We start from the raw sequence: 18,239 nt of genomic DNA, 5'->3' as shown, positions 1-18,239 counted from the left end.
TGGAGTTGACGATTCCAGGTGTCCTGCTGCAGGACAGTTGACTTGATGTCAAGTTGATATCAAGTTGATATCCCTGCTCCTGGCCCCTCCAGCAAGCGACGCTTCTCCAGCATCCCGGGAAGTTATTCTGCTCCCTCTTTCCCTTGTTGCTAACAGCCTTGGCTTCTCCTCTTGGGGGAAGAAGGCAGTTTCCAGAAAGTGCTGTATTTCCTGAGAATGGTGGCTCCCAGGCTCATCACACCCCCCTCACCCCCTTTCCTCCCCCGTCTCTGGCTCCTCTCCTGTCCCAAGGGGCGAGCGCCTGCTCCCGACCAGGCTTGTCAAAACCCGCCAGGCGTTCCCGGGCTGGCAGCGCTCCTCAGCACCCGGTCACGGAGCAGGGTGTTCTGACAACCAGCAGGTTGTTTGCAGGCCTCTTGTTGAGTCAACAAGGAGGGCACGGTGCCACCCTCTCCATGTCGGAGGGTCACAGGTGGTACGAGGTGACAGGGACAGCAGCAGCTCCACGGGGCCATTATCTCTGTGCTCCTGCTGTGGCAGGAGTTTGGATCTGATTTGCTTTGAAATTCCTACTGAAACAGTGCCTCACGTGCTGCAGCCCTTTGGTTTTTCCCACGATGCCAGTGCTGCTCGTCCCAAAAGCTTTCACCCCCCCTTTACATGAGCTGTGAATAAATAAACGTAGAAGTGGATGTGGATCGATGCAGTGCTGCATGTCACAGCGTGCCTGTTTCCTTGGAAAACCTGTGCTTATCCCCAAAAGGGTTTTCCAGACACACCAGCAGGGCTCAGCTGAGCCTGGACCCGAGCCGGCACTGCTGCATCCTCCTCCCTGCAGACGGAGCCTGCGTGCTCGGGCAGGTCCAGCAGCCCAAAAGGCATTCATTATGGAGTCATTAAAACTCAGTTACCTCTCCAGGCAGGAGTTGGCAGAGAAAGCCTTGCTCTGGGAAATCAGCAGCACCAAGGTGGGATTTTAGCAGTGCTGTGGCTCTGCAGTGACTCAGGGAAGCCTGATTAGCTCCAGTTTTCAAGAGAGATTACCTTGCGGATGCTCCCTGCATTCATTCTGCCTGCAGGTTTATTCTGCAAGCAACATGCTGAAATCCTGGAAAAATGGGAGGGAATGGCTCTGCCAGCACTCAGGACTGAGCTTACAGCATGGCAGAGGCTGGGAAGAGGCAGATTTCTTGAGGCAAGGGGCTAAGAGTGAACTTGTAAGAATAAGAATTGTTTCCTTGGGTCTGGCTGGGGCTTCCCGTCATGCAGCTGCGCCCCACCGAGCAGAGCCCATCCCAAATGTCCCCAGGATGTCTGTGAGGAGAAGGAGAGGCCATTGGATCCCCCTTTGCCTCTCCTTGCTTTCCCTGGCTGCCACCCACCCCTGCCAGGCTGTCCCCAGGCTTGCTTTGCTTTGGAGATGCCTTGGACCCCAAACTTGTCCCAGTGCCCAGCCATGGCCTCCCCAGTGCAGAACAGGAGGAAATGCCCCCCCTTAACCTGATGTCAAGTTGACAAACAGGATGATGCCTCCAGATCATCTTCAAGTCACCTCCTTTGGAGACCCAGGAAAACCTGGCTGTCCCCCTGTGCCAGGCCACTGAGCTCCAGACCGTGTCACCTCCACGGTGCCCAAGGGGCAGGAACAAAAGGGTACCTGGAGGCTCCCAGTGAAGCTCTCTGTGGTTTTCTGCTGAGCTCAGAGATGTTGCAGTCACCAGTGGCAGCTCTCCTTCCTGCTCAGTCCTGGGATCCCATCCTGGAGTTTTTTCATATCACACTCTCTATTTGTTCTTCTCCTCATGTGATTTTGGGAGCTGCCACTGCCAAAAAAAGGTTTGGGTATTCTGTGATCCTGTTGAGCTGGCACCCGGGGAGGGCACGAGTTTCATTCCCAAGCTGGATTTTCTCTGTTTTCCCTGTAGGGGCAGCAGTTGCCTTTGAAGCCAGCCCAAAGGAAGAAAAAGATCTGTATTTTAAAAACGAACTCCTGTTCCCAGCGACTGCAGCTCTGATAACAGGACTAATGCTGGAATGAGCCTCTAAGTGGATTTAGCAGTTACCACGGTGAACTCAGTGCCTAAAGCTGCCCAGTGATTTGTGCCCTGTGTCCCCAAGCCAGCTCCACTCCTCAAATTAGCATAAAGTCTATAAATCAGACTTATAATGATGATAATGATAACAACAATAACAATAATAATAAAATATCTTTTCATTGTCCTGACTGATTGCAGGCAATAGTCTTGCCCTGGAGTGGAGATCTCCAGAGCTCCCTTCCCAACAGTGCTGCTGTCATGCCTCAGGTGAGGGAAATTAAGGATATGTTACTGGGGAAAGATTCTTCCCCCAGAGGGTGCTGGGGTACTGACCAGGCTCCCCAGGGAATGGGCACAGCCCCAAGGCTGCCCGAGCTCCAGAAGTATTTGGACAGCCCTCCCAGGCACAGGGTGAGATGATTTTGGGGTGTCTGTGAGGGTCAGAAGCTGGGCTTGATGATGCCTGTGTGTCCCTTCCAACTCTGGGTATTCTATTATTTTGTCCTTAAAACAGAATAAATCTCTGTCTGGATCCTTATATCCTTTCAAGGAAACATTAGATAAAATGTTGGATATCCTCTTACCAGCTTGATAAATATATAGACTCAAATAAACTTTGAGGGCATCAGGTTCTCCATGTTAGGACAAGCATCAAATGTTTTCCCAGCTTCAGGGCTTCTACAGTTTTCCCTGCAACAGCCTCTGGATACAATAACCTGGTGCTGCTTTTGGGAAGAAAGGAAACAAGGGGAGAAGCTGATGATAAGGTTCTGATTTTGATGGCAAATGTTGTTAACTTGAAGATTTAACAGCCAAGTCCAAGTGGAGCTAGAGGACAGTATTTGAGTGGGATTGCAAAGCAGTATAAGGCATAGAAAACTCAGAATGGCACAACCTCCTCACTCTGCTGAGCCTGGACCCCTTCAGCATGGCCACACCATTTAGAACTGTAAAAAAAATCTCATTTCCACCTCTGCTAAAGACAGAAAAGGCAGCTCAAAGCAACTTGGTGGCTCAGGCATTGCTGGGGCTCCCTCCCTCCCTCGGGTGCCTTTCGGAGGAGAGGATGGCAGAGGGGCTGTGGGAAGGAGGCAGGAGGTGCAGGGCTCCCGTCACATCCAGCGGGAGTTTTGTGCCGAGCACAATCCCATTAGCGGTGTTATTCACGGGTCACGGCCCCGGGGCTGAGGGTTCAATGTGTTTGTTCTGCAAATTGGGCTAATATTGTGAGGAGCATAAAAGAGGATGTGTAGCGTGTGTTTGGCCTCTGTTTGGAGATCACAGCAGAGGATGTTTCCTTGAAATTGTATTAGCACAGATCCAATCTTAGGGTGACTTACAGCCAGGGAAGGCTTCCATGTCATTGGTAACAACCACCATCTTTTTAATGTTTAATAAATCAGAGTAAACAAAGTTTTGCTCTGATTTCTGCTTTTCTCCTCAGTTATCAATCTATAAAATTATTCAATAAATGAGAGTCATGCTGAACACTTAATTGCTTAGCAGTGGGTATTGCAAATAGATTTTACCTTAATTTTAGCTTATCTGGGCTGAAAACTTCTGTTGTTCTGTTCTTTCCCTGGAACTCATCACATACTTTTAAAGCAAGTTTAGGAGTTGTATTAAAAAATAAATTTTGATCTATGAATAACTGCAAAAAATACTGTATTATGTGTTTATTGATGCCTCCAGAGCTTCCCCATGTTTGTGCTGTTAACTTAATCTTTTCTGCTTTGGGAAACCATCACTGGGAGCCCAGAAGGATCTAATGTGTTCTGTTTGCAGGATCCACTTCTTTGGCTGTAAGTACTTGTAGATGGAAGAAAAGAATACTAATTTGTACTCAGCTGTTCCTGGAATTTTGCTCTTGCATGAGAATGGTAACCATTATTGTATTTATCCACTGAAATCCTATTTGCACTTTCTTCTTCTTCCAGATCATAATGTGATTTTACTTTCATGCCATGGAATGATTGTTAGCTGGTATTTTGCTGGGTTTTTTAGATTGGTTTTATCTTTTATGCTTTGTCTCCCCATATTCTAATGAGAGAACCATACAAAATAAGTTGATTTCAATTGGGTACCTGAAGTTATACAAGAGGAACAGTGGAACAGGGGCCTGAATAATGAAGCTCCAGAACAACCTAGGGGTATGAACAAGGTGTAAGATTCATACCACCAAACCCTGTTGTTTGTGCAAAGTAGATGTCAATATGATCACAACATAAATTTGTCAGTATTTTGATTGATAATAATACAATTCTAAATATTAGTTTTGGAATGAGACAGCTGGAACAAAATGAAAGCTGAAGTGCCTCAAGTCAGGCTTTGTCCTGGAGGGTGCTGTGACACCCAGTGACCTGGCAGCCAGCAAAGGGAGAGGCTGCCCTGAGATTTTGGATAAAAATGCAGATTGTGGAGATGGCATCGTGAGAGGTCACCCAAAGCTCAGGTTAACACAGCAGCCTTACCCTAAAACAAGCTGTAAGTGGCTGAAACACCTCTTGTTGGATGGGCTGTGCTGGAGTCCAGATTTGGAGCTGGGGATTGTCACAGGGCTGTATCAAATGCCACTGCCAGTCTGGTGGCTTCACTGTCAGACCTCCTGGCCATCATTCCCTTTGTTGCTCTTGCTTTTCTGGTGGCACTGCTGTTGTCTGTTGCCTCTGTCCTGGCTGGAAACAATTCTTTCTGCAGCAGCAATCTGACTTCCATGACTTCCATGCCCAACCATCACTGGGTGTGATTGTCACCACTGTAGGAACACCATTAGTGTAAGGAGGATTTATTAGACATGATTAATAATAATTTATCTGGTGTCACCCAGTACCCCATGTCCCTCAGAGCTCAGCTTTGTGCACCAGAAGTTGTAAATGTCCTTCAATGCCTGTTTAAATACACAGCAGAATAACCCAGGGCTGATAATAATAGTCCTGAACCAAGCACTAAACCAGGGGAAAGCTGGTTCCAGCTTTTCCAGCTGGTTCCAGCTGTGGTGTGGTATTTTTGATGCAGGAAGGGAGAATAATTCCTGTTGGGTATGTACATGAATGCAGATGTGATTTGGATGGCACGAAGAGGACATTTAGAAATGGAAGAAATGGAAATCTCATTATCCTGACAGTAATTCAGGACTATTACAGGGAAGCTCAGGAGCTCTAATCAGTAACACTGTATTAGCCTGACAGAGTTAATGGTGATAAAGTAAAAGATACTGATTAAAGAACATTTTTCTCCACCTAAGATCTGTCACCTACTGTATCCAAACACATCAGTGGGCCAACATAGGTGGGTTTGCCTCCTGCCTTGATCTGCTTGGCAGCAGCAAAGAAATTCACACATACATATATAGATATATATATGATGTCTGTTATCTTAGAAAGATTATTCTCTGGCTTCTTTCAAACCCCACTTTATTATCTCCATGCCATGGGGGCTGTTGTGCAGGTGTGGTCCCCATAGGAATGGGCATGGGGAGTCAGATGTGGAGGCCCCTATGGAACACAGAGCTGCTGCAGCAGGGCTCTCCCCGTGCCACAGGGCTTCTAGCAGCTTCTCTGGGTGTTTAACAGCCCATGGTTATCTCCAGCTAAAAATAAGGCCTTGGAAGAATTAGCTGGCTTCCCTGAGCAGGGAGAAGTGCTGACTTTCTGTGTCAGTTCAAAGTTATTCCTGGGAATGAATGAGCCCTTGTTCTGACCACATGTGCTGGAATGGGCTCCCTGACTCAGCAGCCAAATGCCAATGTGCATCAGGAGTCAGAGCCTCCAGGAGGAGACCTCTGACCCTGGCTGGTGGGATGAAGCTTTTGCAAAGTGTGTTTTCCTTGGGGAAAATACCTGGGGGCTTAAAATCATAATGGTGAGATAGTTTCAAATGCAACCAGCATTTCTCCTGGTTAAATAAGCTCTGAGGAATAGCTTTGTTCATTAGCAGGAAGATTTATAATGACTGCAAAAGGATATTCAGGTTGCCAGCAGCAGCTTTGGTAGGACCAGAAAAGGCAGGGCAGGATCTTTAAACACACAGCCCATTAAACACACAGACCACAAGTGTTTTGTTCTGTGTCTATTTAAATCAGAGTAAAAATACACCAACAGAGGGAACAGATTGGCTTTTAAAATATTCCATGAGATAAACAACAGCTTTGGCTATGTCCAACCCAATGAATTTTACCTTATGAGAAGTTTAAGTAGTCTCAGAGGTCAGGGGAAATGTTAAGGGTGGCACAAGCTGAGCTGCTTTGTAAACTTGTTCTGCAAAAACAAGCAACACTGGTTACATAGAATCACAGAATGGTTTGCATTGGAAGGGACCTTAAAGCCCATCCAGTGCCACCCCTGCCATGGGCAGGGACACCTTCCACTGTCCCAGGCTGCTCCCAGCCCTGTCCAGCCTGGCCTTGGGCACTGCCAGGGATCCAGGGGCAGCCACAGCTGCTCTGGGCACCCTGTGCCAGGGCCTGCCCACCCTCCCAGGGAAGGATTTCTTCCTAATATCTGATCTACCCTTACACCCCCTTATCCTATCACTCCACTGTTTGTAGTCAGAGGGTCTGCTTCAACCCTGCAGTTCTTCTCAGGCTGAAATTATAGAGAGGCTAAACCAGAGGCTTTATGAAAGGAACAAGTTGCAACCTCTCAGTGGAAAAGGGAATATTTTACAGTTAGTTAGAAGAGCTAAGTGTCACCTCTTTTTTATTTTAATCTTATTCCAACCCCGTGATTTCCCAAAAATAGACTCACTCACCAAGAACATCACATTCATCTTGGTTCAGCTAATGATATTTATACTTTTATATTGGATGGGATTAATTTTCCTATCCTGTTAATGCAGCATGTGATCATTAAATACCTTTACTGCACGCATAGACATATATTTTCTGTGTCAGAAAGGAAAGCAACTGGCATTTTAAATTACTGAGTGATAATTGTAGGTGGCTGTTTTCCATAGTGCTTAAGGAATTCCTTTCATTGTGATAAATGAGTATAAGACTCCCTTTTAACACAGAATCAGTTCACAAGTGAATTTATTCTACAGTCACAGATTGTGGGTCTACTGAAGACCATTTTCCACAAAGGTGCCTGTGTTCATGTAGTGAACATGTGTAACAGCACCTTATGGAGGAGAGGCACTGAAACTTCCCAAATGATGGGTTTGGGTACTAACACCTCGTACAACCAATGCTGCAGCTCACATCCTGCCAAATTTCACTGAGGCTTCTTTCACATCCACAGCTCAAGAAGTGCAGGGAGTGCCCAAGCAAAAAGAGATCCAATGACAAGCAGAGTAAATTATTATCCTGGCATTTTAAGTAAAACGTTTTACAAAATCGATTTGCAGCCCTGCACCATTAACGTATCAACTGCAAAAGTGAATTCCAGCACGGGGAATCTGCCAAAAAGAAGAGATTTTATCCTGACAGGAGTGAAACAAACAGACATTCAATCAGGGTAGATGTCAGGAAAGCCAAGAGAAATAAGAACTCCATTCTATACTGTTTCCCAAGACATAAAAACAGTGATCAAAAGAGAGACCCTGCTGCTTGTGAAACTCTAAAGCTTGAGTTCATGGCTCCTGAATGGACCCGTGCCTTCAACAAAACCACCACAGCCCCTGCAACCTCCCACAGAAAGCAAGAAGAAAACTGCTGGGGTTTGACCATGTTATCAGGCAGCACCTCCCACGTGGAGCTTGTTTCTGTGCACAGAGGTTTGTTTCCTCAGCCACAACAACACAGAAAACTTGAAAACAGAAAAACACTATTTTTCCTGTCAAACAGGAATTTGAGATTACCTGTCAAACGTGAATTTGAGTTACCCTCAAAGGAAGGTGTTTGAGTTTTGCTTCACAGGAAGCTTTCCCATCTCTTCCATTCAGTGTTGCACTGGTCCCTCATCCATGGGCTCCTTTCAGGGAGGTTCCTAAACCCTCCTGGTGTCTGTCCTGGGGCTGCTGGCTTATTGGGCATGGTGGTGTTCCATCAAAGGTTGGAGACCTTGGAGGCCTTTTCCAACCATAATGATTGTGTGATTCCATGGAAGGTGTGCTAGCTCACACCCACCCTGAACCTCTCAGCTGCAGTCTGGGGTCAGGGGTCATCAGTCCCTCCCTGCTGCTACCAGGAAAGGTTTGGCTTTGACCGCTCTGTAACCAAAGACCTGGATCACCAAGGATCCTGAAGAGGGCTAAAACATCCCATTCATTGTCTAATTTTGAGTTTGAATGGATTCTCCATGCACACATAAAGAAAATAAGATGTTTTTCATAGCTTTCTGCTTTCAGCACAGGACTCAAAGTCACTCCCAAATCAGGACATGGCAGCACCATTCCTCCACCCCTGCCGTGTCCAGATCCATGCCCCAAGCACTGTTGCACTGGGCAGCCCTTTTCAAGCCTGTGTAAAGAAGAGTAAATGACTTTACCTTGATTAATGGTAAGGCCAGCCCACAACTCCCTTTTCCTTTATCCACACTCACAGTGTTACTGACATGTGCTGATTCAGAGGGGCAAGCAGACAAAAGTTTTTAATTTGTTACTCCAGTCCTCAATGGGGATGTTAAGGATTTTCCAGACAAAAGACTAAGATTCAGCTAGCCCCAGCTGAATGCCTCTTTCTGTTCATTTGCCTTTTGTGGTGTAACTGCTAACAGTGCTAAAAGAAAGAGCCTGATGACTGCTGTGCTGCTTCATTCCCGTTATTGGAATCTGTGCTCTGAAACACAGGATCAGCTGAGCCCTGGGCAGAGCTGGGAGCACAACAATGTATTTCCTCTGCAAAGCTCTGTTTGCCACCAGCCTTAGCCTGGCTTTGGATGGGGCAAAACCTTTCCAAAAGTATAAATGGATGATATGCTTTGCTTGCAACAATGCCACACAGTCTGGGCAGCATAAAAACTGCACAATATGTAAGAGCCAAAAGCAGAGTGTGAGTGCAGGGAACAGATTTGAGCGTGAGAGTTACCAAGGGTGCCCTCAGTAACTTCACAGACAGCACCAGGCTGTGCTGGAGGGCAGGGAGCTCTGCAGAGGGATCAGGACAGGCTGGATCCATGGGCTGAGGTTCAGCAAGGCCAAGAGCCAGGTCCTGCCCTGGGGTCAGCCCAGGCCCTGCAGCTCCAGGCTGGGCACAGGGGCTGGAAAGGGCCCCTGGGGAAAGGCCCTGGGGGCTGTGCCAGGGCCAGGCAGGAGCCCAGGGGGGCACGAGGCCAAGGGCCCCTGGGCTGTGCCTGTCCCCTGGGCTGGCCCTGCTGAGGGACCTCCAGGGCTGTGCCCAGTTCTGGGCCCTCACAGAGAGCCCTGGAGGGGCTGGAGCGTGGCCAGGGAAGGGAACGGAGCTGGGAAGGGGCTGGAGCCCCAGGAGGGGCTGAGGGAGCTGGGAAGGGGCTGGAGCCTGGAGCAAAGGAGGCTCAGGGGGGACCTTGTGGCTCTGCACAACTCCCTGCCAGGAGGGGACAGCCAGGGGGGGTCGGGCTGTGCTGCCAGGGAACAGGGACAGGACAAGGGGAAAGGGCCTCAGGCTGGGCCAGGGGAGGCTCAGCTTGGACAGCAGCAGGAATTTCTGCATGGAAAGGGTGCTCAGGCCTTGGCAGGGGCTGCCCAGGGAGCTTTGCAGTGCCCATCCCTGCAGGTGTGCCAGGAAGGGCTGGAGGTGGCACTCAGTGCTCTGGGCTGGGGACAAGGTGGGCACTGGGCACAGCTGGGACTCCATGGGCTGGCAGGGATTTACCAGCCCCAGTGACCCTGGGATTCTGTGATTCTGTGATTGTTTGACAGCTGGTATGGACTGCCCTTGCTTCCATAACCATGAGGTACCTTTGGCATGGCTGCAGATATTGGGGAGCACAGAACAAGCACCTGAATTCACTGTAACACTGAAGAGACTGGGAGTTCACTCTCAGTATTTGCTTCTCCTCTTGTAAGAGTGTATTGACAAGTACAGTAATTTCCTTGGCTTCCTAATACATAACTTTCTCTCAGATCTAGAGGAGATGAAAGCTAAACTTCATAAAACAGGGCAGTGAAGAGCAGGCAGAGAAGCAAAATGAGCAGCAGTGAGTTGTTTTTTCCTGAGGAAAAAATAAAGTGACAAAAGTTAACTCCTCCAGATCAGAAAAAAATTTGAACCACATTTAAATTACCTCCAAACTTCTTGAAATAATTCACAATAAACCAGCCTTTTACAACCATTGGCAGATAGAAGTTAACTTGGCCTTAGCTCTTCTAAGGGTAAATGAGGGTGATCAGCATTTTTAAAAAGAAAATAAAAATTCTGAACTGCAATAGAAAACAGAGAAGGAATTGAAAAGCAGTATCACAAGGATAATTTACTGCCTTAGAATTAGGAGAAATGTTACCAGACAACATTTTGTTTCCTGAATCTATTAAAAACCTGCCTTGGTCATGAAGAAAATCTGTCTTAGATGACTGTGGTAATTTTAGAAAGCTGCTGACCAGCTGTGACTGTACATCTGCTGAATAACTTGGCAAACTGCCCCTGTTTCCAGTCCTTTGTCCTGCATGATTTAATAAGATGTGGCTTTGAATGCAGCGTGATACAGTTGGATTAGTTTCATGCCAACTCCTGACACTGAATTTTTCTGAAGCTCTTTCAGAGCTTTTCCAGCCCTGTTTTCCTGCAGGGATGGATGGCACTGGTCAGGGGAAGTCACACTGTTGTTGTTACTATAACATCCCTTTTGTCTTGGGCAAGAGCTGGCTTGTAAAAGAGCGCTGTGGGCTGGAACCTCTGGTTGGAAGCAGAGTAGAACAGGGAACAGGATGGAAACATCCCATCTCACCAAGCACATCCTTCCTCTCTCTGAGATTACTGAATTCGTCCGAGCTCAGCTGGGTCATTTACTGCTGGAAGACTGCCCCAAAGTGTCCCTTTCCAGCAGAGAATCCTCCTGATGTCCCATCCATGTTCACTCATGTCTGGTTTGCAGCCACCTGGGTGCTCTCTCATCAGCAGTGCTTCCCTGCAGCCCTGCCCGTGGGTGGCTGTGGCTGTGGCCACCCACAGTGGGAGTGTTAATCTCTCCCTGTGTCCTGATCATGTCACTTCTGACCTGCCCCAAACTCCTGTTTGCCGTTACGTGGTCGTGCCACACTGAGGGCTCCCAGCTGCCTGGAGATCTGCTGGTCTGTTCAAGCCTTTCTCTTCCTTTGTCCTTCTGAGCTTTGGAGTTTGCAGCAGAAATCCCTGCTTGCTGCAAGAATTTCTCACTGTTGAACTTCATCCTATCTCTGACTTGTTCTCTGTACTGGGGCAATGTCAAGCTTTGTGCTGTCAGTAAATTTCCTTACCATGGTATTGTTTGGGCCATCTGTCTGACAGAACCATACTAAAAATAACTGCATTAATTAATTAATTGATTAATTGCTCTTGCTGGTTCACAGAATTCCAGAATCCCTGAGGCTGGAAAATCCCTGCCAGCCCATGGAGTGCCCAATGCCCACCTTGTCCCCAGCCCAGAGCACTGAGTGCCACCTCCAGCCCTTCCTGGCACACCTGCAGGGATGGGCACTGCAAAGCTCCCTGGGCAGCCCCTGCCAAGGCCTGAGCGCCTTTTCCATGCAGAAATTCCTGCTGCTGTCCAAGCTGAGCCTCCCCTGGCCCAGCCTGAGGCCCTTTCCCCTTCTCCTGTCCCAGTTCTTACATGATTGACTATTCTGAATAGTTCCTTCCTTTTAGCATGCCTGAATCTTTGAGCTTTCTTTGTGCCTGTATTTTGGTGAAAATACAACCAAGAAATTTACCTTTCCATATATAGAGCACAGGTCCACATAGTTCCTGCAGTTTCTGTCCTCCTCTTACTTATGTGGAAAAGGAAACTCTTATTTAAATTTACTTTCACCCTTGGAAAACCCAGTTTGGCTGGGTTTTGAGGCTTTCTGCATTTATCTCTGGGTTTTTGAATCTCCAAGCCATTCCACAGCCTGACTGTTTTGCTGCATGGGGTGATGCTGCTCCAGAACTGGAAGGGCCTGCCATGTTCCAGGAAGGCAACCACATAATTATGGGGTGGCCACGTTAATGATGTTGCCCACACAGGGTGAAGCCACACTGCAAGACCAGAAACTCTGCTTGCAAAGAGGTCAAACCACTTAGGATCCCCAGAGGTTTCTGTGTTTTCTGGAAGAACAGGCCGTGTCACACACATTTAAACAGTGCCATGCCAGAGGGGAGAGCATGTGGAGCACTCTCTCTCCATCAGGACAGCATGGATGAGGTCTGAATTCAGCCCTTTCTGCAGAAAGCAGTAATGATGTCTGTCATTCCTTTTCCAGCTCTCCCATTGCTAACCAAAATGTGGCATCAGCTATGGAAAAACCCATTGTTTCCCTTGTGAGAATAAACTGTCCCTACTCACATGCACAGAAGGCAAAGGGCTGCCCAGAAAAACAGAAAGTGCCTCTGCAAAGCCCACACCTCAAAAGGAGCAGCAAGGACCTGGCAGTGCCTCCACATTAAAGAGGTTTGGCACCCAGGGTACAAAAGTGTGTCCCTGAATCAAGCATCACTCTGCTGACTTTGTACTGGTGAGCTGAGATGTGATGCCAACTGATAGAGAATCAAGAGCCTGGATTTCTGGATGCCTCCATCCCATCCAGCAGCAGCAACAACGCAGCACTGCCTGCCCAGCAAAAGCACCAGCTGCTGCATGTGAGCCAGGGAAGCTCAGGGGGAAGAGGAACACCCTCCTCGTGGGAGGCAAGGTGCACAAGGAACTCCCAGAGGTAAGGTGCTGCCGTGTCACCTCCCAGTGTGAAGGTGTGACCCAAAAGCTCCAAACCCACACCTTCCACCTCCTGTGAGCCTCCATCACACCCCTCCACCTTCCTGCCTCTCTCTAGGCCAGATCAGACTCCCATCAGCTCATGTCTGCCTGGCCCCACTCCTTGTGCCCAGGGCAAGGACAGGGACACCCTCAGGGAGATCTGCTCACCTGGCTGCTGTGTGTGCCTTGGCTGAGCCAAGCCAGTGCCAGCCTGTTCTGTGTCTGCAGGGCTCATCCCCTTGAGAACGATAAATTTGGGGTGTCTGGAGGATGCAGTGCCTTCAGATCTCGTTGGGTTTGGTTTTTGCCCTCATGTTGGAATTCACTTGTTTAGGGAGAATAACTAAAACTGAATGAATTGAGGACATTCAGCTCTGGGCCTCCAGGGTCAATGCAGACCTTGGATGGGAGGTGACACCCAGGGTGTGCCCAAAGCACTGCCATGTGTGTGACTTCCTTGCCACCTCGGCTCTGTGAGGCTCAAAGGCTGACAACAACTAACAACAACAAGTGCTGGTGCTGCTCCTGGATCAACTCCCAGGATCAGTCCAGGGGATGAGCAGCTGGAGCAGCCCTGGAGAAGGCCCTGGGGGTGCTGGGGGTGAGAGCTGGGAGCCAGAACCCCCCCGTGCCCTGGGCTGAGCCCCAGCCTGGGCAGCAGGGCAGGGGGGATTCTGCCCCTGTGCCCAGCTGAGACCCCACCTGCAGAGCTGCCCCAGCTCTGGGGGCAGCACAGGAGGGACCTGGAGCTGCTGGAGAGAGCCCAGGGAGGCACCAGGATGAGCAGAGGAATGGAGCAGCTCTGCTGGAGGAAAGGCTGGCACAGCTGGGGGTGCTCACCTGGAGAGGAGAAGCTTTGGGGTGACCAAATTGTGGCCTGAAGGAGCTGATGGGAAAGATGGAGAGAGACTCTACAAAGGCCTGGAGTGGCAGGACAAGAGGGAATGGCCTCCCAATGCCAGAGGGCAGGGATGGATGGGATATTGGGAATTAGAAATTGTTCCCTGGCAGGGTGGGCAGGCCCTGGCACAGGGTGCCCAGAGCAGCTGTGGCTGCCCCTGGATCCCTGGCAGTGCCCAAGGCCAGGCTGGACAGGGCTTGGAGCAGCCTGGGACAGTGGAAGGTGTCCCTGCCCATGGCAGGGCGTGGAATGAGCTGAGCTTTAAGGTCCCTTCCCACCCAAACCTTTCTGTGATTCTATGATAATTTCCTCTCCTAAAATCATGGCCACTCATCAGATAATAAGGAATGGCTGCCAGCCAGCAGGAAGAGATTCTTGCTTAGAGATCTGTTCCTTGACAGTGAAGGAATGAGGTTGCATGAGAAGGAAAGCAGAACACAGAATTAGGAGCTGACACCTTTCCTCCCTGCACCATGTATTTAATATCTTTGTGTTTAAAAGCATCACACAGAGAGCTGAAACTTGTACAGGTGCAGGCAGTGAGTTCTGTGCTATGGGAATTACCACAATGCCCAGACTGGCAATGGGAGCATTTTCTTCCTTCCTAGAAAGACCACCTAATGCCATACACTCAGCTGGGGACACAGGAAAATTTGTGTTCTCTCTCCTTTCACTGCTAAGGAAATACATTTCCATTAATGGCAATTACAGGCCAGCAAAGCAGTGAGGAGCAGAAGGGTTTATAAGAAAAAAGGTGTTTTCAGAAGAGGTTGGTACATTACCTTTCTCAGTTGCATTTTGAATAGAGCTTGGTTTGGAAATGGATGCACCTCTACAGAAAATCCATAGGTGAAACAGAAACAAGGAAATTATTCAGGACAGGACTATTTGATCGCACTGCAAGAGAACAAAAAAAAAATGCTGCTGTGGAAATGTGAGTCATGAATTAACCACCCTCAGCATCACCAGAACTGAAGATGGAAAGAAAAAAAAAAAACAGTAAAGGAAAACAGAAGAGACAATAATCTGATAGTGTTGCATTTGGAACAGGCACATTTGTAAATGGTTTTTGCCTCCAACTTACATGTAAAGAAGACAAAGGACCAAAAATAGAACACCACAATACTTGTGGAGGGTGAAAATGGCAATGTGGCTGTTGTGTAAATGCTTTGTCCAGAGTTTTGGGATATGACCTACAGGTGTTGTGACGCCTCATGGAATGATATCTTATTGATAAGATTTTTCCTGTTCTAATAGAAATATCCTGTGAAACCATTCAAAATACATATTTCATGGGATACAATAGGCTGTGATGATTTAATGTGACGTGAAAGGAGGAAGGAAGGGATCCCATGTGGGGTAACTGCCCTTGACAACTCAGAACACAGAAATCCCTTTGTGCAAAGGAAACTGGGAACACAAACTAGTTTTTATTTAATTATCTTTTAACTTCACATTTACAGTCTCTGACAGAAAACTCTTTGAGTTCACTTGTTCTCACTCACAGCAGCTCACAGGCACACTATAACATCCAAAAATTAAATTATATGTAATATGCAAAATCCTTTTTCTATTAAAACCAACTACAGATTCCTTACAGTGAATAATTATGCAGAAGATGGAATGGGTATTTTTCTCAGTATATATGTATAAAATACCCTCAATAGGTTTCAAAGCAACACTGTATGTAACAATCATGCTGGTTTTGATACAAAAGATGATATGCTAGAAGTGATTTGTGGGAGATATGTCTAATATAAACTAAATGAGCCACAGGAAAGGGGCCAAATACCCCAGAGTCACTGGGAGACAGCTCAGTCACACTGCCCTGCTCTGACAGAGAGCCCATAACTTTGCCCAGAAGCTTTAAACCACTTACTTATTCCCATATTTTCTTTTCCTTTCCTCTTTCACCACTACAGGCTTTCCCTACCCAGTGGGAGCCTTAGCACACTCTTGCACTAACAATTTCTTTTGGATGTCGAGGAGGTAGGAGACAGGTGAGGTACACACTTTCCAACAGAATTTCACTAGTGGACTAAACAGATCATAAAAAATGTATTTATTCACTGAGAATTCTCAGCTGCAGAAGCAATAGCCTGAATATGCAGGCAGGGAGTAATGTCTGACTCTGAATAACACACAGGTCTCCCCAGGATGTGCTGTGGGCCGAAAGCTCAGATGCCTCTGTTTCCTTAGCTACAGGCTGGTGTCTCTTCAGTAGTGAGGGTTTAGTTGAAAATGGATATAATCAGCATGGGGATGTTTTGCTTATGCCTCTGCCCAAACTGTTTTATAACCTGATGTGTCACCACTGTGCTGCTCAGGCTTTTCCACAGGATGCCTCTTTTTATTCTTTGCTTTTCTAAGCCCCTCTAAGCTTTTCTGGATAGGTCATTACAATGCCATCATTCCATGCTGCCAGCAGTGCCAGCGGGATGTGACTGAGTGTCTGCAGGGAGGGGCAGAGCAGGGCCCAGCAATGGCACCAGAGCCACGGGCAGGGCCTGAGCCCAGCAATTGCCCTGCCCAGGAGGCACAGCTTCTTCCCTGGGCAGTGCCCAGCCCTGAGCACATTGCCCACACAGCCTGGGGGCTCTCCTCCCTGGGGCTGTGGCAGAGCTGTGTGCACACCATGCTGTGCCCTGTGCTCTGGGATGGCCCTGCTGGAGCAGGGAGGTGACACCAGCTGCCCACTCAGCTCCCTCAGCCTCGGCCACCCTGGCATCCTGTGTTTATAACCAATACTGGTGGCTCTGTGGACACAGCTGGAAGCATCCCTGGCTGCAAACTTCATGTTCCCACTTGTTTTCCCACAGCTGCTTAGTCCTACCTGCTCTTGCTGGGAACAAAGAAAAAAAAAGTGAGTTAAAAGGAGTTGAACTCCTCTGAGGAGACTCAGGGGTGTCTTTATCACACCACAACTCCCTGACAGGAGGGCGCAGCCCAGGGGCATAGGGTCTGGTCCCAGGGAACAGGGACAGGAGAAGGGGAAAGGGCCTCAGGCTGGGCCAGGGGAGGCTCAGCTTGGACAGCAGCAGGAATTTCTGCATGGAAAGGGTGCTCAGGCCTTGGCAGGGGCTGCCCAGGGAGCTTTGGAGGTGTCCCAGGAAGGGCTGTCCCACTCAGTGCTCTGGGCTGGGGACAAGGTGGGCATTGGGCACAGTTTGGACTCCATGGGCTGGGAATACTTTTCTCACCTCAATAACCCTGGGATTCTGTGGTGATCTATGTGTGCACCCTCCAAATCGAGAGATTCTATCATGGAAAAACCACATGCCCCATGCTGCTGACTCCTGCAGCAGCCACCTCCAATCCCCTCACAGCATCACTACCTTACCTTGAGTGCCATCCAGCTGTTTTTTTTAGCAAAAAAAAAGAGCCAAAAACACCTGTGAAAGATCCTTCTTGGCTTTGGTCGTTCGTGTTGGAGAACAAAGCAAATTCTGAGGGGAGCGACAGTCCCCAGCAGCATTCCTGGTTTGGGATGAATTCCTGCCATGAAGAAGGAACAAAGAAAAGATTGTACTAACTTTTAAAAAATCTATCTATGCCAGAGCTTCTCTAATGATGGAGATAGTCACATCATAGCTGAAGTTTTCACAGAGCTCTGAGAAACAGAGATTGCTTTAAAGTTTACTTCCACATCCTCACTTACCCCATTCCCAGCACAGCCTAGGCCCAGGGTTTTGACTGAAGTGATCTTAACATTTAGCTAATTTAAATGCTAATTCAACTAGTGTGATGAATAAAACAAGGTAGAAATTTGTTAGCAAGTTTCTGCTGTTGCTTTATGTCAACAGATAGATTCTCTAAAACTGGACTCCAAGGGACGGCAGCACATTGTGTTACCACATGAACAAGGTGCATTTTTGGTAATAGTAAACCTTGGAGCTGATTGCACAACTGCAGAGAAGTAAGAGGAGCAATTTTAAATTTTTCAGAACTAGCACATCTTGGACACTGAGCACCAAGAAGAAGGTTAGGCTGTCCTGAGCCCATTGGCTTCACAGGGTTTGCTCTGATTTTTGCACACAGAGAAAGACAACGTACCTTGTCTCTGTTTCACTACTGCAGTCGATCCCGTTGTTCTGCCTGTACAGAGGAATTAAACCATTCCCCTCGTGTCTGACTGTATATCGATTTTTTTTTGTTGTTTTTACTGAGCTCCGTGAAGTCAGCGAGGCTCCACAGAGGCAAAGCAGATGCCAAAATAGGTCAGGCGGCTCATGGCTCCCCTCAGGGCTCCCGCCGGGGTACGAGTGCCCCGGGCTGGGACGGACGAAGCCGTGAGGGGACGCGTGAAGCCGAGAGGGGTGGGCTGAAGCTGGGATGGAGCGGGTGATGCCGTGAGGAGCCATAAGGAGCTACAGCGAAGCGAGTAAAGCCGTGAACGGGCGAAAGAAGCTGTGAGGGGCAGATGAAGTTGTGAGGGGCGGGCGGAGCCGTGAGGGGACGGGCGGAGCGGAGCTGGGGCGGTCCCTGGGGCAGCCGAAGCCGTGAAGAGGCGGCTCCGCT

At 48.4% G+C, this 18,239-nt stretch overlaps 2 long non-coding RNA genes across 4 annotated transcripts; one reads left to right on the top strand and one right to left on the bottom strand.

Moving 5' to 3' along the window:
- Positions 1-822: 822 nt before the first annotated feature.
- On the bottom strand, positions 823-17,355 carry LOC135306271 (uncharacterized). 3 transcript variants are annotated; one of them, XR_010367069.1, is made up of 5 exons: positions 17,062-17,355; positions 14,504-14,618; positions 6,213-6,292; positions 2,621-4,791; positions 823-1,823 (listed from the first exon to the last, which is right to left on the bottom strand). It is a non-coding gene; the product is annotated as an uncharacterized LOC135306271 (long non-coding RNA). The 3 variants fall into 3 exon arrangements; XR_010367070.1 differs by having other exon boundaries at positions 823-2,761; positions 4,508-4,791; positions 17,062-17,343; XR_010367071.1 differs by having other exon boundaries at positions 823-2,758; positions 4,508-4,791; positions 17,062-17,343.
- LOC135306272 (uncharacterized) lies at positions 2,368-7,979 on the top strand. The gene is made up of 3 exons (XR_010367072.1): positions 2,368-2,447; positions 3,822-3,916; positions 7,380-7,979. It is a non-coding gene; the product is annotated as an uncharacterized LOC135306272 (long non-coding RNA).
- Positions 17,356-18,239: the final 884 nt, after the last annotated feature.

This window comes from Passer domesticus, chromosome 8 (assembly GCF_036417665.1).
Source record: "Passer domesticus isolate bPasDom1 chromosome 8, bPasDom1.hap1, whole genome shotgun sequence".
NCBI lineage: Eukaryota > Metazoa > Chordata > Aves > Passeriformes > Passeridae > Passer > Passer domesticus.
The sequence above is the reverse complement of the archived record's forward strand: the minus strand, read 5'-3'. Positions and strand labels throughout refer to the sequence as shown.